At 43.3% G+C, this 23005-nt stretch overlaps 1 protein-coding gene across 13 annotated transcripts in view; it reads left to right on the top strand.

Annotated features, from left to right (window-relative positions):
• ARVCF (ARVCF delta catenin family member) overlaps nucleotides 1-23005 on the top strand; it is a 770059-nt gene that overhangs the window by 322608 nt on the left and 424446 nt on the right. For 11 of the 13 annotated variants that reach the window (XM_056532559.1, XM_056532512.1, XM_056532503.1 and 8 more), the window contains one exon: nucleotides 21400-21484. The exons of the other annotated variants lie outside the window; for them this stretch is intronic. The gene's annotated coding sequence lies outside the window, so the exon portion shown is untranslated. The remainder of the gene's footprint in view (nucleotides 1-21399; nucleotides 21485-23005) is intronic. 13 annotated transcript variants of the gene reach the window in all.

The raw sequence follows: 23005 nt of genomic DNA, 5'->3' as shown, positions 1-23005 counted from the left end.
CATTTCAATTTGCTGACCAGTGGTATAGACAGGACACCGGGACCCCGATGGGTACCCCGGTGTCCTGTACATACGCAAATTTGTTCCTAGCAGTCTTAGAAAGCCAAATTATTTTTTCATCCCAGAACCCATACATCTCACAAGTGAAATTATACATGCGTTATGTAGATGATATTCTCATAGCATGGTCAGGCTCAGAATCTCAGTTCAATGATTTCGTCACCTACCTTAATTTAACTAATACAGTGAATATGTCATTCACCTCACATTATGGAGGTACCTCACTTGAATTTTTGGACCTGAGACTACTAGTAACAGGCAACAGACTTACAAGTGAAGGATACAGAAAATCCGTATCTAAAAACACCCTTCTTCACTACAATAGTTCTCATCCTAGTTCAGTGAAGAAGGGTGTCCCATATGGTCAGTTCGTAAGATTACGGAGAAACAATGAATCTGATGAGTCTTATAACACACAAGCAGAGGATCTAACTAAACGCCTGTTAGAACGCTCCTACCCTAATAAGCTGATAAAAGATGGAAAAGAGCGAGCAGACAATTTAGATAGAAAAAATCTTTTAGTGGGCAAAAAGTGTAAAAAATCAGAACCAACTAAAAAACGATTTTCTTTTACGTTCCAGAATTCACCTATAAACCATATAATTGAACAAGCGGTTAGAAGGAACTGGCACTTTATAGAGGGGGATCCCAACATAAAAGAGGTAGCCAGCCGCAAACCACTTATTTCATACAGAAAAAACAAATCAATAGGTGATATTCTGTCAAAAAGTCGAAAAACATTGCCTAAAAAAGAGGTAACATGGTTAGAAAGTTCTATACCAAAAGGGAATTATGCCTGTAAGTCCTGTAATTTTTGCAAATTTAATGCACAATTGAAAACGATGCGAATGGGCTCAATAACTCACACTGTTACAGATTTAATAACATGCTGTACCAAACATGTAGTATATGTTATTTACTGCCCGTGTGGCTTCTACTACATTGGAAAAACTATACGTCAGTTATGCGCAAGAATACGTGAGCATATGTACTCACTGCGCACACTTAAAGGGGCACCCCGCCTAATATCCCATGTAGTGGAAGCCCACGGGGGAAAACCAGAAGTACTTACTTTTTCCGGAGTGGAGAGAGTTAAATACAGACCAGGTATTGATCTCAACCGTCTCCTGTTGCAACGAGAAACATATTGGATTATCCATACCGCAGCAACAGGTCCTTTAGGCTTGAATGACAAAGTGGATTACGCCCCTTGTTTTTAAAATCACTCTTCTTATTTTTATCATAATAAGCTGTTTTCTTATGACAGAAGGTATACGGAAGGCGTAATCTATGCTTGTTTTTAAGCTAACGCCTTCACACCAGACGTCACTACAGTTGGGAGGTGCTAAGAAATTAGACCTGTGAACCCACCTGTATAAGAACCAGCCTACTATTCCTAGTTGTTCAGGCCAGAAGAAGCTCGAGCACCGAGCGAAACAGAGTCTGTCGCCAGACAGTGAATACCCCCCACTGTGATCCCCCTCCCACCTTTTGTATCCACCTTTTATATGTGAGTATGAAATAAAGAAATTACCCTGGAAAAGAAGTCTTTGGTGAGTCTGCCGACTTTTTCTACTACTCCTCTTTACTTGAATATTTGTAATTTAATTCTATTAAAAAATCTTAATCCTTCCAGTACTTATTAGCTGCTGTATACTACAGAGGAAATTATTTTCTTTTTGGATTCCTTTTCTGTCAGTCCACAGTGCTCTCTGCTGACACATCTGTCCATTTTAGGAACTGTCCAGAGCAGCAAATGTTTGCTATGGGGATTTTTTTTCTGCTCTGGACAGTTCCTGACATGGACAGAGGTGTCAGCACTGTGGACTGACAGAAAAGAAATCCAAAAAGAAAATAATTTCCTCTGTAGTATACAGCCGCTAATAATACTGGAAGGATTAAGATTTTTTTATAGAAGTAATTTACAAATCTGTTTAACTTTCTGGCACCAATTTTCCACCGGAGCACCGGAGGTTATGGGTAGCGTTATACTCATGTGGTCATTATAAAAAAAAATAAAAAAATAAAAAAAACTGCAGTCGGACCGCCACCATACAATCAGGTACTTTCCCCCTATCCTGTGCATAGGAGATACGATACTTTTCACTGGACAACCCCTTTTATGTTGCTGTCCCCTCAAAATAACTCCAAAAGTGAGTACACCCGTAAGTGCCAAGATTGAAACATTATTGGCTGTGTGGTGGGTTATTTTGGGGGGACACAACATTAAACACTGTTAAACAGTCTGTGCACATTTACATTGCGTATCATTTCTTCAGTGCTGTCACATGAAAAGATCTATCTATACACAGACATGCACATACATCTTTATGTATTATAGTATATAGTATAATGTGACATTATTAATTTGCTACAGTGTGTACATGTCATAAATAAGAATAACTAGAACAATGGTTTGTTGTTATACTGCCACTTGTTGACCAGAAATGGTATTGCAGACATCTACCCTCCATCTGTGTTTTTTGCTCTGTTTTTTCAGCTTAAAGAAGCGTAACTTTGGATAATTCCTTTCATGACTAGAGTGAGTTACAGTACAGGCTTGCTGCTGTAGTGGATTATGAACAGCTGATAGCCTTTGTATAAAATGAATGGAAGATCTGTGGTTTGAATGTTGTTGTAATTTATTATTAATAGCTTGATGTCTCAGCTCCTCTTTGCTTGACTTGCTGCTGTAGGTATGCGACTTGACAAGTACCTTGATTCCTAATTGCACTTTCCATGGATTGCTGGAGTGTGAGATAACATCAGCGTAGGCTGGGTGTCCTGCATGCAGTGCTGAAATTGATCAGTGTGCTGCTATAGACTGTGCAATTCACCCATGTACCCAGAGGAGCAGTCATTTACATCTACTTTCATTACCAGTATTAAATGGACAATTTATTAGGAATACATCTAAACCTTCTGCCCATGACAGGACTGGAGTTGCTTATGTCAGGTGGCATTTTTCTGAGATGTGACAGTGACTAGATTCACTCCACCCAGCTACACTATTCCTCTATCATTCACTGTGATAACTGGCAGCAGTTGTAGTCCACTACTCCCTTCCACCTACTTATTCCAATTCAAAAAACGTTTTTATTTAGCGCAGAAAGTAAATACAGTAACAAGGGTGAGTGGATAATACAACAAACAACGGCCTAGTAGGCCAAAATAGGAAAAATAGATAAGTATCGATATAGTGAAAAGCAATATAAACGGTATACTAAAACAGCAATAGAACCATACATATGTGGTCATCAAAAAATCATCTCGGTGCCAAGAGAAGTAGGTATCAGGAAAAGAAAGTGAATAAGACGGGGGGGGGGTAGAAACAGAGCAAGTGAGGGGCTAGAGCCCCTCAGGCACTTAAGTATGAGAGAGAGAGATGATGGGAAACCCACGGAGTAGAAAAATGAGGTAGTCTTCAAAACATTGCCGGACAATAGGGGGAAAGTGAAAAGGAGACCATACAGGGACAAAGAGGGGAAGACAGAGAAAAGAGTACATAAGAGGACAACCAGAAAGCCAGACACACCACAGGAAGACCCAGCTGGGGTGGAAACCGATTTGCACGGGCCTCTGGCCGGAGGCAGCATGGCTGGCAAAACAGATCCAGACACATAGGTGTTTATCTCAGGACCCGATACCTAGGGGAGGAGCAGAAGGTAGACCACGGGATCCAGGTAGCAGCAAGCCTGGAGACATCCTCCGGGTGGACAGCCAGGAGCTCCTCCATGTATTTAATGTGCGTGACTTCGGCAAACCACTCCTCGAGAGAGGGAGAGATAGCACTTTTCCAATGTTGTTGGATAACAGTTTTAGCGGCCTGAAGGAGGTGTCGTGCAAGGGACTTTTAATATTTTGCTTGAGCTATGGGAAACATGAAAAGCAGGGCAGCTTCTGGACTAGGAGGGACCAGGACACCTGTCACCTCCCTGACTACTCGGAGAACTGATCGCCAGAAAGACAAAAGTTGGGGAAAACTCCACCAGATATGCGTCATAGTACCCTCCTCACCACCACAGCGCCAACATGAGTCTGAAACAGACAGATACCAGCGATGAAGGGTCACCGACACCCGGTACCATCGAGATAAAATTTTGTAACTTGTCTCCTGATCCTTGGTGGCAATAACAGCTTTATGAGTGAGGAAGAAGCATTGAAGCCATTGATCAGGAGGAAATGTTTTGCCCAGCTCAGATTCCCAAGCATGGCAGAAGGTCAGGAGGACTTCTGTTTGGCAGGCCAATAGCAGGCTGTAGATGTTGGAGATGGAGTGACGAGGGTACGAGGTGGCTAAGCACAAACGCTCAAATGGGGTAAAGCCCCGGTGTAAATGAAAGTGTCTCGGGAGACCAGAATAAAAATGTTGAAGCTGGAGGTATGCAAACGGAGCGCGTCTAGACAATGGGAGATCCCCTAAAAGAGCATCCAGAAATTTGAGCGTAGGACATGATGAAAACAGAGTGGATTAGATAGGGTAGCTTCAAAGAAGGAGCCATTTACGGAGAGGCCAGGTGGAAACTGTGGATTGTCGTGGTCGGGAGGAGAGGACCCCCCTGGTCAATGAGACTAGCCCCCCGCCCTGGGTGATACAGGATTGCCATAGTGTGGCGGGTAGTGAAGAATGCAGGGAAGTCATTCCGAAGCGTCAGGGACCAGGTCCATGGCAGGGAGGAGAGTGCTGTGGGGCAATCATGGGCCAAACGAACCCACAGTTTGGACTTGTGGTTGTGGAATTCCACCTACTTTATACAATAGTTTTTTGCGTCACTAGGAGGCTTTGTTCACTTTCTATTCAAGGCATACATTTCGTACATGAAATGAGGCACTAAACTAATGCAATTGTATACCCATACAGGTGCATACGTTTGCCATTGAGTAGCACTGTAAAAACTGTATGCCAAGCAATTGTTTTCATAGTCCTTATATATAGATAGGTATAATTGACTATGATACAGTACACAAATACAGTTTATATAAAAAAAAAAAAACTATATATATATGTTTGACAATCAAGGTTTTTTGGCCTATACATGGTGTAGGAATAAATTTCTGGTGTGTGTCACAAGCATGTACTACTGATGTGCTGATCTGTTGTTAGAACAGCCTGGTAAACATTAAAGGGGAGATTTATCAAAAACTGTGCAGAGGAAGTTGCTGAATTGCCCATAGCAACAGATTGCTCCTTTCATTTTGCAGAGGCCTTGTTAAAAATGAAAGACGTGATCTGATTGGTTGCTGTGGGCAACTGGGCAACTTTTCCGTTTCGCAGGTTTTGATAATTCTCCCCCTAAGGGTCTATTCACACGTACAGTATTCTGCGCAGATTTGATGCGCAGGATTTGAAGCTGTGTTCAGTAATTTATTTTACATTGAAATCTGCAGCAGAAAACCTGCGCAGGATATTATTGTACATGCGAAAAGACCATAAAGGTGTTGTCCAGCTCCAGAAAGACAATGGTAACTTTTCTCAGTATTCAACCAGTTTTTAAAAGTGACTAGTGGGGCCGGGTTCACATGGGCGAAAAATGTCCGGAATGTCCTCACAAAAAAAGGTAATGATATTCCGCACATTTTACCTAACCGGCACCCGCTAGGACTGCTCATAAATGAGCTCTCATTTCCTTTCTGTGGACACCGGAATCTGAATTTCCGCACCAGAAACATCTGGGATGAAAATTCTGCCGTGTGAACAATGCAGCAGAATCTGAATGAATACACTGCTCAAAAAAATAAAGGGAACACTAAGATAACACATCCTAGATCTGAATGAATGAATGAATGAACTAATCATATGAAATACTTTCGTGTTTACATAGTTGTGGAATAGTTTACATGTGCTGACAACAAAATCAAACAAAAAGTATCAATGGAAATCAAATTTATCAACCCATGGAGGTCTGGATATGGAGTCACACTCAAAATCAAAGTGGAAAACCACACTACAGGCTGATCCAACTTTGATGTAATATTCTTAAAACAAGTCAAAATGAGGCTCAGTAGTGTGTGTGGCCTCCATGTGCCCGTATGACCTCCCTACAACGCCTGGGCATGCTCCTGATTAGGTGGTGGATGGTCTACTGAGGGATGACCTCCCAGACCTGGACTAAAGAATCCGCCAACTCCTGGACAATCTGTGGTGCAAGGTGACATTGGGGGATGGAGCGACACATGATGTCCCAGATGTGCTCAATCGGATTCAGGTCTGGGGAACAGGCGGGCCAGTCCATAGCATCAATGCCTTGCTCTTTCAGGAACTGCTGACTTACTCCAGCCACATGAAGTCTAGCATTGTTTTGCATTAGGAGGAACCCAGGGCCAACCACACCAGCATATGGTCTCACAAGGGGTCTGAGGATCTCATCTCGGTACCTAATGGCAGTCAGGCTACCTCTGGCAAGCACATGGAGGGCTGTGCGGCCCCCCAAAGAAATGTCACCACACACCATTACTGACTTACCGCCAAACCGGTCATGCTGGAGGATGTTGCAGGCAGCAGAATGTTCTCCAGGGCGTCTCCAGACTCTCACATCTGTCACATGTGCTCAGTGTGAACCTGCTTTCATCTTTGAAGAACACAGGGCGCCAGTGGCAAATTTGCCAATCTTGGTGTTCTCTAGCAAATGCCAAATGTCCTGCATTGTGTTTGGCTGTAAGCACAACCTCCACCTGTGGAAGTCGGGCCCTCATACCACCCTCACGGTTTCTGACCATCTGAGTGGACATATGCACATTTGTGGCCTTCTGGAGGTAATTTTGCAGGGCTCTGACAGTGCTCCTCCTGCTCCTCCTTGCACAAAGGCAGAGGTAGCAGTCCTGCTGCTGGGTTGTTGCCGTCCTACACCACTACCACATCTCCTGATGTACTGGCCTGTCTCCTGGACACTACGCTGACAGACACAGCAAACTACACTACCTGAGCCACTTGTGTGGGTTGTAGACTCTGTCTCATGCTACCACTAGAGTGAAAGCACCGCCAGCATTCAAAAGTGACCAAAACATAGGCCAGGAAGCATAGGAACTGAGAAGTGGTCTGTGGTCACCACCTGCACAACCACTCCTTTATTGGGGGTGTCTTGCTAATTGCCTATAATTTCCACCTGTTGTCTGTTCCATTTGCACAACAGCATGTGAAATTGATTGTCAGTCAGTGTTGCTTTCTGAGTGGACAGTGAGATTTCACAGAAGTGTGACTGACTTGGAGTTACATTGTGTTGTTCAAGTGTTCCCTTTATTTTTTTGAGCAGTGTATAATGAATGACAGACTCCTTTTTTGTACAGAATCTGATTGAAATCAATGGGACTCTGCTGCTGTGGAATATTCATGCAGAATTCCATGCGGACATTCTGCCATGTGAACAAACCCTAAAGTGGGTGTCAGGGTCCGGACTGGAATGCGGGGAGGACACGGCAGTGGATCCTCTGTGTCAGTGAGGTGATGGCGTGGGCCGTACCAGGGGAACGGAATCTAAGGGGTTACTGGTATTCACCAGAGCCTGCCGCAAAGCGGGATGGACTTGATGCGTCAGGTAACTCCCAGGTCGTTCCACCCAATAGCGACTCCACCTCACTGACAGCTGAGACAGCCGCGGTACACAAGGACAAGGCAAGGCGAGGTCAGACGTAGCAGAAGGTCAAGGCAGGCGGCAAAGATTCGTAGTCAGGGGCAACGGCAAAGGGTCTAGATACACAGGCTAGGGAACACACAGAACGCTTTCTCAGGGCACTAGGGCAACAAGATCCGGCAAGGACAGGAAGGGGGAGTGGGTTTTTATGTGTTACACAGATTGGACCAGGCACCAATTAATGGTGCACTGGCCCTTTAAATCTTTGTAAGCCGGCGCGCGCGCGCCCTAGGGAGCGGGGCCGGGCGCGCCGAGAAGGAGCAGCAGCAGGTGTGCCGGCGGACATTCCACAAACAGAGGATACCGGCAGCATAAGGACTACACAGAAGAACACTGTGTGTATAGTCAGCTAAGCATTTCCAAGCGAATTCTCCAAGCAAGAATTGACAAGTCAATTCTTTCTGCAGGGTGCGAAATCAGAATTTCCGTGGCAGATGTTTCCACCGCAGTAATTCTGCCATGTGCACGGTGCAGCAGAATCCCATTAAAACAATATGTCTCTGCTACAACGGAATTTCCAAGATTAATTTTTCTGCCAAATTCCGGTCACCAATTCTACAATGTAAACATGGCCTTAGGATACATTCACACATGCTTATTTTGCTGCTGATTTTCCACCAATGGTTTTGCTGCGACTTCAGTGGGTAGAAAAATCTGCAGTAAAATATGCAGCAAAGATATGCACGTGTGAAGGTACCCTATGGGTGCGTTCACATGAGCGGATTTTGTTTCAAACTTGCAGCCTGTTTCTGCTGTGACTTTGAAAGGGGGTCTCTGCAGCAAATTTTCAACAGCGGAATCTCCGCTGCTGAAAACCCGCCACCGACCCCATTGACTTCAGTAAGGTCTACGGCGGATTTTCCGCTGCCAAAAATCTGCTGCGGACCGCCAATAGAGAGCCTGCCCCTTTAAAACTTGCAGCGAGAAACGGGCTGCTAGTTTGAAAATAAATATGCTCGTGTGAACAAGCCCTTAGATTTTATTTTCTGACTTTAAAACAGCCCAAAAATGCATCAAATTTATTAGGAGACATTCGACTTTTAACACAATTGCTGTATAGGACAAACTTTTGTTTATCAGAAAAGGAAAGCTGCTCTTTATATGACTGGCTGACTTAGCACAGGTCACCTCACATTATGACCCTATGATCCCAGGTATATGTGTGCCATAGCTGTCATGTGCACTATGTTACTACATGAGTTAATTTCCTCCAGTCTTTTGTGGACAGTAAATGTTCAGCAGATTAACTACCACATCTGCTAATTCCAGTTCTGCCTCATCAGCAAAATTCCTAATATTCATGGCCAGATTAAGCTCCAGTCATAGCATTCCTGATGGCCGGCAGATGATGGCCTCCTCTGTGGCTTTGCACAGCATTAGTTAGATTTCTGCTTTTCATAACTAAGCAATATTCATGCTTAAATGAATATCTGGCAAAACTTGGCTGTAAAATTCTTTGTTACATAACTATAAGAGTTTTGAATCAGATGTGTAGAGCAGACCTGCATATAACATCATTTGTCCCACATTTTTTCTAGGCATTTGGGGGGAAACTTATCAAATCCAATGTAGAGGAAAAGTGGTGCAGCTGTCCATCGCAACCAATCAGATTCTTAAATTTTTTTTAAATAAAAGCTTGTTTCTATGGGCAACTACACCACTCTTTCTCTACGCAGGTTTTGATAAATCTCCCTCTATGTCCATAGTAACATCATCAGTATTATTGGCTTCTTCAGGATGAAAGGTCACGCCACCTACAATGTCTATAGTTGTTGGATGCATTAATAAATTCAATGTTGTTTTGTCACATTTGTTATTTTTGTCGCAGAAATTATCCTAGGACTGCTTCTATGGAAAACCACAACAGACAATTTAAAGACATACTTTTGGTTTATTACTACAGCTGTGGTTTCTCCAGTAGGGTCTGTTATATCTTTTCACAGGATTTTTGCTAAGTTATTTGTGGTGTTTTTTGCCAGTGTTGTATACAAATGAAAGGAGTAAATGTTATTGTTATCATATGAAAACATGGCAATATTGTTGTGAAAATGCTGCGAAAATAACTTACCAAAAATGCCATATGTGACCATACCAAAAATGCCTTGTGTGACTGTATCAAAAATGCTTTGTGTGACTGCACCAAAAATGCCATGTGTGACCGTACCGAAAATGCCTTGTGTGACCGTACCGAAAATGCCATATGTGACCATACCAAAAATGCCATATGTGACCATACCAAAAATGCCATATGTGACCATACCAAAAATGCCATATGTGACCATACCAAAAATGCCTTGTGTGACTGTATCAAAAATGCTTTGTGTGACTGTACCAAAAATGCCATGTGTGACTGTACCGAAAATGCCTTGTGTGACTGTACCAAAAACGCCATGTGTGACCATATGCCATGTGTGACACTACCGAAAATGCTTTGTGTGACTGTACCAAAAATGGCATGTGTGACCATATGCCATGTGTGACCGTACGGAAAATGCCTTGTGTGACTGTACCAAAAATGCCATGTGTGACCATATGCCATGTGTGACCCTACTGAAAATGCTTTGTGTGACTGTACCAAAAATGCCATGTGTGACCATATACCATTTGTGACTGTACCGAAAATGCTTTGTGTGACGGTACCAAAAATGCCATGTGTGACCATACCGAAAATGCCATGTGTGACTGTACCAAAAATGACATGTGTGACCATACCGAAAATGCCATGTGTGACCGTTTTGAAAATGCTATATATGACTGTACCGAAAATGCCTTGTGTAACCATTCCACCAGGCCAGAATTGCTGGGTTGAATCCCCAACCAAATCAGATTTATTGCAAAAGGGGATGTAAATACTAGCAGCTTCATAATTTTATCCCCTGCACATAATTCCATCCCCCTTATCCTCTTATTCACACATTAGTTTTGAAGAGAAGCCCATCTGACTACTTAGTAGTACAGATAGTCAACCATCAGTAAAACCCCCATATGTTTCCACTTGGCAGTTTAAAGGGGTACTCTGGCCCTAATACATCTTATCCCCTATACAAAGGATAGGGGATAAGATCTCTGATCCCGGGGGTCATTCAGCACCCTCCTTTGCGAGCTCTCCGCAGCGCTGGAGGCTCAGAGTGTGCAGCATGACGACCACGGGGCCGGAGTATCGTGACGTCACGACTATGCCTCTGTTTGACATCACGCCCTACCCCCTCAATGCAGGTCTATGGGCGGGGGGTGACAGCAATATACTTGCATTGAGGGGGCGGGGCGGGGCGTGACGTCACGATACTCCAGCCCCGTCGTCGTCACGCTGCACACTCAGAGCCTGCAGCGCTGTGGAGAGCTCGCAAAGGTGGGTGCTTAATGACAGTTTGGGGGGGTCCCCAGCGGCAGGACCCCTGCGATCAGACATATTATCCCCTATACTTTGGATAGGAGATAAGATGTATTATGGCCTGTGTACCCCTTTAAACCAAAGCCAGAAGGAATGTAAAATATAAAGGGAGGACTTTGGCTATGTTCACATGGTAGAATGTCTGCACCGAAAATCTGTGTGGACAGCCAACGGCTGTCCGGGCATGCTGGGTGTTGTAGTTTTGCAACATCTGGAGGTCCGCAGGTTGTAGACTACTGTTAGAGGAAGTTGTACTCACCTGTCCCCGCCGCTCCGGACCGTCACCGCTCGTCACCGCTGCCCGGAAAGTCGCCTTCCATCGCTGTTGCCGCGTCCCCGATGCTCCGGCAAGGCCTCTGCTTCCCCGGCAACCGCGCTCTCCGTCGCCGCCATACGCACACCACTCCTATTGGATGACGGGACGGCGTGCGCAGCCACGTGATAACGTCAATAGAGAGCACCGACGATGCAGAAGATCCTGAAGAGTATGCGCCGGAGCCCCGAGGACAGGTAAGTGAAGAAGTCAGCGCTACCAGAAAGCCGTTTATGCGATGGCCCGACATACAAAAGCATCGTATGTTGATGCTGCCTTCAACATGCGATGGCCTCTGTCGGGGCCATCGTAGGTCGAGGGGTCACTGTATATATATATACACACACACACACACACACACACACACACACACACACTGCACAGGAGTTATTTTATGGTGGCAGTCTAAGCAGACAGATGTCAATGTATGCCATCATGCCATTCATGAGAGGCGCACTAAACTGTGCTTTTTTTATTTTTATAAGAAGCCACATGACTACCTGCACATGTAAACATTACTAGTCAGAGAATATTTACAAGCTGGAAGTATCTTCTTATTAACTGCAAGTTTACAGCAGGTTTTATGTTTCGGTTTTTATTATATTTCCCAATATGCATGGCACTTCAGGGTTATGAGGAACATAATTTTGCTGTGGTTTTGGCACCAAAGTTTGCACTTGTAAAGTTTGAAGGTGTGATAAATTGACACGACAGCTTATCCCTGATGCCCACCTGTTTAATCTGCACTACAGCATGTTCATCTCCTCAAGAAAAATCCCTCTCTTAATTGTTCATGAGAGATCAGCGCTGAGTATTCCTTCCAGAGGCTGGGCCCATTACCACTATCCTCTTCAGCCTAATTTATGCCAACCTGACACTTCCAATAAATTGCTTCCTTCAGACTTGGCTGTTTTGAATTAATTTTTATTTCTATGGCAGTAAAGATGGGTTTCATTTAGTCGAAAATTGGATCCCTGGTGATTGACAGACAAATCTGAATACTGTCTTCAGTAGGGACCTGTTTGTCAAGAAAATAAAAAAGAAGTACACTGCTCAAGAAAATAAAGGGAACACTTACACAACACAATGTAACTCCAAGACAATCACACTTCTATGAAATCACACTGTCCACTCAGGAAGCAACACTGATTGACAATCAATTTCACATGCTGTTGTGCAAATGGAACAGACAACAGGTGGAAATTATAGGCAATTAGTAAGATACCCCCCAATAAAGGAGTGGTTCTGCAGGTGGTGACCACAGACCTCTTCTCAGTTCCTATGCTTCCTGGCTGATGTTTTGGTCACTTTTGAATGCTGGCGGTGCTTTCACTCTAGTGATAGCATGAGACGGAGTCTACAACCCACACAAGTGGCTCAGGTAGTGCAGCTCATCCAGGATGGCACATCAATGCGAGCTGTTGAAAGGAGGTTTGCTGTGTCTGTCAGCGTAGTGTCCAGAGCATGGAGGCGCTATCAGGAGACAGGCCAGTACATCAGGAGACGTGGAGGAGGCCATAGAAGGGCAATAACCCAGCAGCAGGACCGCTACCTCTGCCTATGTGCAAGGAGGAGCAGGAGGAGCACTGCCAGAGCAGTGCAAAATGATCTCCAGCAGGCCACAAATGTGCATGTGTCCACTCAAACGGTCAGAAACAGACTCCATTAGGGTGGTATGAGGGCCCGACGTCCACAGGTGGGGGTTGTACTTACAGCCCAACACTGTGCAGGACGTTTAGCATTTGCCAGAAAACTCCAAGACTGGCAAATTCGCTACTGATGCCCTGTGCTCTTCACAGATGAAAGCAGGTTCACACACTGAGCACATGTGACAGAGTCTGGAGACACCATGTAGAACGTTCTGCTGCCGGCAACATCCTCCAGCATGACCGGTTTGGCGGTGAGTCAGTAATGGTGTGGGGTGGCATTTCTTTGGGGGCCGCACAGCCCTCCATGTGCTTTCCAGCGGTAGCCTGACTGCCATTAGGTACCGAGATGAGATCCTCAGACCCCTTGTGAGACCATATGCTGGTGCGGTTGGCCCTGGGTTCCTCCTAATGCAATACAATGCTAGACTTCATGTGGCTGGAGTGTGTCAGCAGTTCCTGCAAGAGGAAGGCATTGATGCTATGGACTGGCCCGCCCATTCCCCAGACCTGAATCCGATTGAACACATCTGGGACATCGTGTCTCGCTCCATCCACCAACGCCACATTGCATCCACAGACTGTCCAGGAGTTGGCGGCCACCTCATCAGGAGCATGCCCAGGCATTGTACGAAGGTCATACGGGCATGTGGAGGCCACACACACTACTGAGCCTCATTTTGACTTGTTTTAAGAACATTACATCAAAGTTGGATCAGCCTGTAGTGTGGTTTTCCACTTTGATTTTGAGTGTGACTCCATATCCAGACCTCCATGGGTTGATAAATTTGATTTCCATTTCAATTTAAACTCCCTGAATTTAAAGTCCCTTAATTTTAAGTCCCTCTCACTTTTATACTTACACTCACTTGTATACTTCACACTCTTGTATACAGACACACAATTGCTAGCTCAACAATCACTTAGTGTACTTGCTTTTATATTTACTACAGGCCACCTCTCTCTTCCACTGCCTGGAGGTGAATGCAAATGGATAATCTTTTTTTCTGACAATCTGAGAATACTTTAAAGGGGTACTCCCTCAATGCAAGTCTATGGGAGGGGGCATTTACTTGAATTGAGAGGCATGGCCTGACTTCATGAGGGGGAGTGGCCGACCCCCATAGCGCACGCACAGCGTTTGGAACTAAATGTTCCAAACGCAGCTAGAACACTGGCCAGTGGAGTACCCCTTAAAGTGTTTTGTTTTTCTTTTGCAAACTCTTAGTGCAACAGACATTTTCTTTGTACCATTCTCCAGGTCTGAATGAATTACACAAGGGAAGTTCGGAGAGCTCCAATTCCCACTCCAGGACCCATGCTCCGACTGGAGGGCAGTGCCTCCCCTCAAGAAGACAATATGGAAGAAATAGATGTCCAGCACTGGAGTCTTAAATAAAAGCTGTAAGTCTTTATTGAAGTAGTCACAGGATACAAAATAATCACAGAACACACCTCCTACCCGTTTCGGCCAGGATTGTCCAAAACGCGTAGCCGGTGTATTCTTTTAATTTTTGTATCCTGTGACTACTTCAGTAAAGACTTACAGCTTTTATTCGAGACTCCGGTGGTATACATCTTTTACTTCCATATTCTCCAGATCTGTGCCTCCACACAATCCAGTCTCTAAAGTAGTTTTTTTCCTCCCTCGTTGCTTGGTTTTTGCTCTGATATACATTTTCAGCTATTACACCTTATATATATATATATATACACATGCAATATAGACAGGGGTGTGTCTTGAATCCATGAAATGCAGTGCATACTGCCAACATCACGATCTGCCAGGGAGCCACTGGGACACCAGCTCCTACATATGTTTCGGTAAAAATTACCTTCTTCGGGGCTGGTGCCGTAGTGGTTCCTTGGCAGAGCGTGATGTTGGCGGTATGCCTGACTTCATGGCCTAGACATGTTTTCCCTTAGCATTTTTTGATTGTCTTAGCTTGAATGCTGTAGTATAGTGTTATTGTACTTCCCATATTCTTAAAATGGGAAATGCATGGTGTTTGTTTATGTAGCAATGATAAACCATTTGCTTTATGTATGAATAGGTACTAGTGTATAGTTATACTCCCCAGGATTATCACGTGATCACTTATCATCAGTTGCTGTGTTTGTTCTTTTTATAACTTTTATAATTTTATTGTTTTTGTGTACTAATAAAAACTATACATTTTTAGCCATAACCAGAAGTGTGTTCAAAAGGAATGGGAAATATAAAGGAAGGACTTCTTCCTACTGGATCCACTTCTGACTTTGGCTTAAAAACTGCAGTGACAGTTTTCAAAAAATATGCCAGAAAAAAAAAAACAGTGTGGAAACCTAGCCTTATAGTCTTATGTTAACTCTTTGTAGGTTTGTGTATTTGCTCTTGTTACCTTGGGATATACTGTACTTTTTTGTTACTGGAGGCCTAGGGTGTATTTAATGTGTCTGATATCGTTTGGCGCATCGGCTATCGCAGGTTGGTTGTGTGTAAACACAGCTTACAGGGGAACTCCGGTGGAAACAACATTTATTTTCTGTCTGACAACAGTGCTTTCTGCTGACACCTCTGTCCGTGTCAGGAACTGTCCAGATTATTAGCAAATTCCCATAGCAAACCTCTCCTGCTCTGGACAGTTCCTTACACGGACAGAGGTGTCAGCAGAGAGCACTGTTGACAGACTGGAAAGAAATTCACAAATTTCTCTGTAGTATATCTGTAGCATTGAAAAGCTGATAAGTACTAGAAGGGTTAAGACTTTTAAATTGAAGAGATTTACAAATCTGTTTAACCCCTTAACGACCACAGACTTAAATGTGCGTCCTGGTTTGGCGGTTTTTCGTGCACCAGGACGTACATTTACGTCCTCTGTATGACCACGAGCATAAGAGCGGTGCTCACATCATACACGGCAGGTTCCGGCTGCTATCAGCAACCAGGGACCCGCCGGTAATAGCCGACATCTGCGATCGCGCGGATGTCCGCTATTAACCCCTCAGATGCCGTGATCAGTACAGATCACGACATCTGCGGCCGTGCGCATGTTAAAATAGATGATCGGATCGCCCGCAGCGCTGCCACGGTCATCCGATCATCTGTAATGGCGAACGGAGGGCCTCTCACCTGCCATCGTCCGTCTCCCTGCGTCTCCTGCTCTGGTCTGAGATCGAGCAGACCAGAGCAGAAGATGGCCGATAATACTGATCAGTGCTATGCTCTATGCGTAGCATTGAACAGTATTAGCAATCAAATGATTGCTATAGATAGTCCCCTATGGAGACATAAAAAGTGTAAAAAAAAAAAAAAGTCCCTCCCCCAATATAAATGAAAATTGTCGTTTTTTCCCATTTTATCCCCAAAAAGCGTAAACATTTTTTTTTAATAAACATATTTGGTATCACCGCGTGTGTAAAAGTTATAGGGTGTCAAAATAGGGCGACAGAATCTGTTTCACTCGTCAGACGAGCTTCATCTGGCCAGATGAACCTCGTCTAATGAGTGAAACAGATTCTGTCGCCGGAGGTTAATACCCCCCTGTCGATCCCTCTCCCCAATTGCCTTTTTGTATGTGAGTATTTTGCATTAAAGAAACTTATTGCTGAAGAAGACCGGTGAGTGCCGATTGATTTTTCCATATCTCTCCTACATTGGAATATTCACATATCAGTCAGAGCACCCCTACCTTCTCAAAAGACTGTTTTCCTGAATCTCATATCCTGGTCCACCATATCCAGTTGGTCAGCCAAAGCAGTGCCGGACACATTCTCCTTTTTGCTAGATTTGTAAATTATTTCTATTAAAAAAATCTCAATCCTTGCAGTACTTTTTAGCTGCTTAATACTACAGAGGACATTCTTTTCTTTTTGGAACACAGAGCTCTCTGCTGACATCATGACAACAGTGCTCTCTGCTGACATCTCTGTCCATTTTAGAAACTGTCCAGAGCAGCATATCTTTGCTATGGGGATTTTCTCCTACTCTGGACAGTTCTTAAAAGGGACAGAGATGTCAGCAGAGAGCACTGTGGTCATGATGTCAGCAGAGAGCTCTGTGTTCCAAAAAGAAAAGAATTTCCTCTGTAGTATTCAGCAGCTAATAAGTACTAGAAGGATTAAGATTTTTTTATAGAAGTAACATACAAATCTGTTTAACTTTCTGGCACCAATTGATTTAAAAGAAAAAAAACGTTTTCCACCGGAGTACCCCTTTAAGGTTAAAATGGACTTGGTCCTTTAGGGGTTAACTGTCTTGCACCAGTTGATTTGAAAACATTTTTTTTTTACCGGAGTTCCCCTTCTAGGGAGTGATACAGGCAGAGACAGATTTTTTCACATTGAATTCTGTGAAAACTTGCATGCAAAAATGTTTTATGGACAACAATGCAGCATATTAAGATGCTAAAGATAGTGGGTGATATTTATTAAAACCTGTGTTAAGGAAAAGTTGACCAGTTTCTCATAGCAACCATTCAGATTGATTATTTTATTATTCAGATGCCTTTTTAAAAATGAAAGAAGCAATCTGATAGGCTGCTTTGGCAACTAGTCAACTTTTCCTCTACACAGGTTTTGATACAATTTCCCAAGCGTTTATTGCACAATAACATCCCCTTCAGCATTACTAGCTTTTTAACCTGTTAAAGGGGTACTCCCGTGGAAAACTTTTTTTTTTTTAATCAACTGGTGCCAGAAAGTTAAATAGATTTGTAAATCACTTCTATAAAAAAAAAAATCTTAATCCTTCCAGTACTTTTTAGGGGCTGTATACTAAAGAGAAATACAAAAAAGAAATGCATTTCCTCTGATCTCATGACCACAGTGCTCTCTGCTGACCTCTACTGTCCATTTTAGGAACTGTCCAGAGCAGGTGAAAATCCCCAAAGCAAACATATGCTGCTCTGGACAGTTCCTAAAATGGACAGCAGAGGTCAGCAGAGAGCACTGTGGTCATTACCTTTGCTCTGCCAATTGAGCACCACCTACAGTCGAAGTTATTCACCTGCTTTTGCACTCTTCTGGAATATCAGCAGTGCCGGTCTATATCTTACCATATTGATTTACAAATCTGTTTAACTTTAACCAGTTGATTAAAAAAAATTTTCCACGGGAGTACCCCTTCAACGACCAATGACGTGTATACACGTCATTGTGCCGTTAACGGTGTATGACTCCGGCTCCTGACTCGAGCCCACACCAAACTGAGCGGCCCTCAGCTGATTCCTGTAGCTGTAGCAATCGCCGCGGCCGGCTATTAACCCTTTAGATCGCCTCTAATGCACCCCTGGTGGTCCAGTGAGGGGGTTGAGCACAAATCACACAAATCAATTGAGTTCTATGGAACTGCGTTGATCTGTATGAGGAATGTAATGATTCCTCCTAAAAGTACCCTAAGGAACTAATAAAGTGTAAAAAAAAAAGGTAAATAAAAGTTTAAAAAGCACCCATTAACCCCTTCCATACTAAAAGTTTAAATGACCCCCTTTTCCCATTCCCATTTTCTATATAAAAAAATAAATAAAAATAAACATATTTGATATCGTCGTGTGCTTAATTGTCCAAACCATTAAAATAAAACATTATTTATCCTGTATGGTAAATCGCGTAAACGTAAAAAAAATTCCATACCCTAGACAAAATGAAGTAAAAAGCAATCAAAAAGTCCGATCAATACTAAAATGATACTGTTTCAAACAACAGATTATTGCGCAAAAAATTAGCCCTCAAACAGCCCGGTATGCGGAAAAATAAAAAAAAGTAATAGGGGTCAGAAATGGCAATTAAAAGAAATGTCTCCTGTTTTGGAGAATATGTTATGGAAAAATGAATAAATCAATTGGTCCCACAAAAAAACAGCCCTTATATGGATGTGTAGATGAAAAAAATAAGAATTATGGCTATTAAAGGGTGAGGAGGAAAAGATGAAAGGGCAACAACGAAAACTGGCCTGGTCTTTAAGGGGTTCATTTTACCAAAACTGATGATAATCCCTTTTAAAAGGGGTGCTACAGGCTATTTTTATGATGACCTCTCCCTACAGGCCATCCATATCTGATTAAGGTGAGGAGGTCTGATTTCAGACACCTCTGCCAATCATCTGGAAGGGGCAGATGAGCACTTTGGCCCCCTCATGTACATCAAGGCACACTAATCGAATGAGATATTCATGGCCTATCCTAAGAATAGCCTCCCAATAAAAATAGCCATTCCACTTTCTCATTAGTAATTATTGGTTCTAGTATACTCCTGTACTTCTACAATGAGCATCTTTTTATCATCTTTATATTATTTACACTGATATATATATATATATATATATATATATATTTACTGCTGAGATATATATATATATATATATATATATATATATATACACATTAATTAAAACATAACATAAGCCCATGCATACACAATTCCAGAAGATGAAATAAACACAAGTCTTCCACAATATTATTATTTACAAACTTGCAGACGGTTAGCATCTAGGTTACTTTTGCTTTCCATGTAAATTTTTCTACACTGCTCAAAAAAATAAAGGGAACACTAAGATAACACATCCTAGATCTGAATTAATGAACTAATTGTATGAAACACTATCATCTTTACATTAAATAGTTAAATGTTCTGACAACAAAATCACACAAAACTCATCAATGGAAATCAAATTTATCAACCCATGGAGGTCTGGATATGGAGTCACACTCAAAATCAAAGTGGAAAACCACACTACAGGCTGATCCAACTTTGATGTAATGTCCTTAAAACAAGTCAAAATGAGGCTCAGTAGTGTGTGTGACCTCCACTTGCCCGTATGACCTCCCTACAATGCCTGGGCATGCTCCTGATGAGGTGGCGGTTGGTCTCCTAAGGGATGTCCTCCGAGACCTGGACTAAAGGATCCGCCAACTCCTGGGCAGTCAATCGGATTGAGGTCTGGGGAATGGGCGGGCCAGTCCATAGTATCAATGCCTTCCTCTTGCAGGAACTGCTGACACACTCCAGCCACATGAAGTCTAGCATTTTCTTGCATTAGGAGGAACCCAGGGCCAACCGCACCAGCATATGGTCTCCAAAGGGGTCTGAGGATCTCATCTCGGTACCTAATGGCAGTCAGGCTACCTCTGGCAAGCACATGGAGGGCTGTGCGGCCCCCAAAGAAATGCCACCCCACAACCAAACCAGTCATGCTGGAGGATGTTGCAGGCAGCAGAACATTCTCCACGGCGTCTCCAGACTCTGTCACGTCTGTGACTTGTGCTCAGTGTGAACCTGCTTTCATCTGTGAGGAACACAGGGTGCCAATGGGGAATTTGCCAATCTTGGTGTTCTATGGCAAATGCCAAACATCCTGCATAGTGTTGGGCTGTAAGCACAACCCCCACCTGTGGACGTCGGGACCTCATACCACCCTCATGGCGTCTGTTTCTGACCTTCTGAGTGGACACATGCACATTTGTGGCCTGCTGGAGGTCATTTTGCACGATTCTGGCAATACTCCTCCTGCTCCTCCTTGCACAAAGGCAGAGGTAGCGGTCCTGCTGCTGGGTTGTTGCCCTCCTAAGGACTCCTCCATGTCTCCTGATGTACTGGCCTGTCTCCTGGTAGCGCCTCCATTCTCTGGACACTACGCTGACAGACACAGCAAACCTCCTTGCCACAGCTCGCATTGATGTGCCATCCTGGATGAGCTGCACTACCTGAGCCACTTGTGTGGGTTGTAGACTCCGTCTCATGCTACCACTAGAGTGAAAGCACCGCCAGCATTGAAAAGTGACCAAAACATCACCCAGAAAGCATAGGAACTGAGAAGTGGTCTGTGGTCACCACCTGCAGAACCACTCCTTTATTGGGGGTGTCTTGCTAATTTCCTATAATGTCCACCTGTTGTCTGTTCCATTTGCACAACAGCATGTGAAATTGATTGTCAATCAGTGTTGCTTCCTGAGTGGACAGTGTGATTTCACAGAAGTGTGATTGACTTGGAGTTACATTGTGTTGTTCAAGTGTTCCCTTTATTTTTTTGAGCAGTTTATATTTTGACCCTTATTTTTTCCTTAAGATTTCTTGTTTATAGTGTTTGCTTCTCCTTGGCAAGACAGTGTAGCTGAATCCTAGAGAGGCGTTCACACATCAGTGTTCTGAGAAGCTTCTAATTAACAATTAATTATCCAGTTAGCAGTATTCTCAATATCCCTTAGCAAAATGTTTAGTAGTGAATCGGTCTGCAAGCCGTGGTCTAGAGGGTCTGAATTATGAGGCCTTATGCACCAAAGTCTTGGTATGAAGGTCACTGCTCCGAGAAAGTCAACAGAGTTTTCCAAATTGCCACCATAGCCCCAAAGTTATTTAATGTTGTGATGCTCTGCTTCTTTGCAGAATTCCTGCTGAATGAATGTGGATGACTACAGAAAAACACATACGGAGTGTAAAAACCTGACACGTGATATTCTTTGTGGTGAAGGTAAGAATGGAAGCCTTAGGTACAATTGAGTTGTTCCATTACAGATATGCATTTTGTCTATTGCTTTGCCCTTTCCTGTAGCTTTTGGCTGATTTGTTATTGAATGTTTCCAGAATCTAGCTGTTATGGGAAATTATAGAAAAAAAGAATTTAGAGACTCTGTGTGTGCCACCTGGACACAAAAAGCTATAATCACAGTGCCATCTGGTCAGCAGTGAGTAGATTAATCTAAAGGAGTAAAAGAGACATACGCTGCAGCATGCAGTTATAATGTCCCAGGGAGTGTAACAAGTCTGGGTTTACATTTATTGATTCAGTCATGTTATAATCATTACTGCAGGGTTTCTTAACCTCTTTTATCCACGTCCTTTCACTACTAATGTGAATTCATGAAAGAAAATTCCATTTAATATTTGAAATTTAGTTCTACTTTTGTGCCACAGTAAATAATGCAAAACCTAGTCTTAAAATCACTTTTAGGGCTTCACGATTTTACTTTTTTCTTACTTTGTTTTGTAGTGTACAAAAAATTGAAAATGCAAAGTAATCACGCAAGGGAGAGAGGGTGCAAAGTAAGGCTGGGGCTACTTAGCAATTTTGGGTGTGACTGGGTTTGAGCAAACATAAATTGCACTGTGTGGATTGAGTCTTACCTAAGGTTGGAATTGCGTTAAGAACCAAAAATAGCTGTGACTGTGTGGGGTGACGGTTGTGGCCGTTTGTTGGTTGCAGAACAACCCTATTTACTTACCCTAAGCTGAATATGTGACCCTTTGGGTAGGGCGCTGCCAGTTTCCAAAAAAGTGCAAACCAGTCTAGAAGTACATGGTGAAAAATACTGGATTGGTTTAATAGAACATGTACAAACTAAAAATGACTAAAAACAGACTAAAGGGCAAATCAAGAATATCATGCAGGGATAGCGCATTTCGGGGTAAGCACTTAGTCACATGCTCCTCCATGGAACACTATGATGCGGACCGGAGGACGGGAGAATGGGGCAGCAGAGCGGCACCAGGTATCGGGCATGGTATCGGGGACATTAAACGAGTCCCCCATACTATGCAAATGGCTAGTATCAGCCCCGATACCGATACCAGTATCGGTATCAGGACATCCCTAGTTTTTAGTATCCAACAATAAAAATGGATAGGTGAATTTTCTGATATATTACTAAAGATTTAAATGGGCACTGTCAGATACAAAAACTTTTGATATGTTGTAATGTAAAACATGCAAAACCAATAGGTTTTGCAATTGCTTTCATTAGAAAATTTTCAGTATTTCATACTGAAAAAAACAGTCAAACAACTCCCCCCCCCTGCCTGCTTGGACACATACCAGTCCTGCTGTGTCCATGCATCATCACCTATGTCATGGACACACTTTATTGATTGACAGCTGTGAGCGCAGGGCTCACAGCTGGAGGAAAAATCCTCCCACTGTCAGCTTGTGTCCCGCTACTGTCAGTGAGGACAAGCTGGGAATTGTAGTTTTGCTAATGCTAGGGGAGATGTGAGC

The sequence above is a fragment of the Hyla sarda genome, chromosome 1 (genome assembly GCF_029499605.1).
Source record: "Hyla sarda isolate aHylSar1 chromosome 1, aHylSar1.hap1, whole genome shotgun sequence".
In the NCBI taxonomy this organism is placed as follows: Eukaryota; Metazoa; Chordata; class Amphibia; order Anura; family Hylidae; genus Hyla; species Hyla sarda.
Note: the sequence above shows the minus strand (reverse complement) of the source record. Positions and strands in the feature narration are given on the sequence as shown.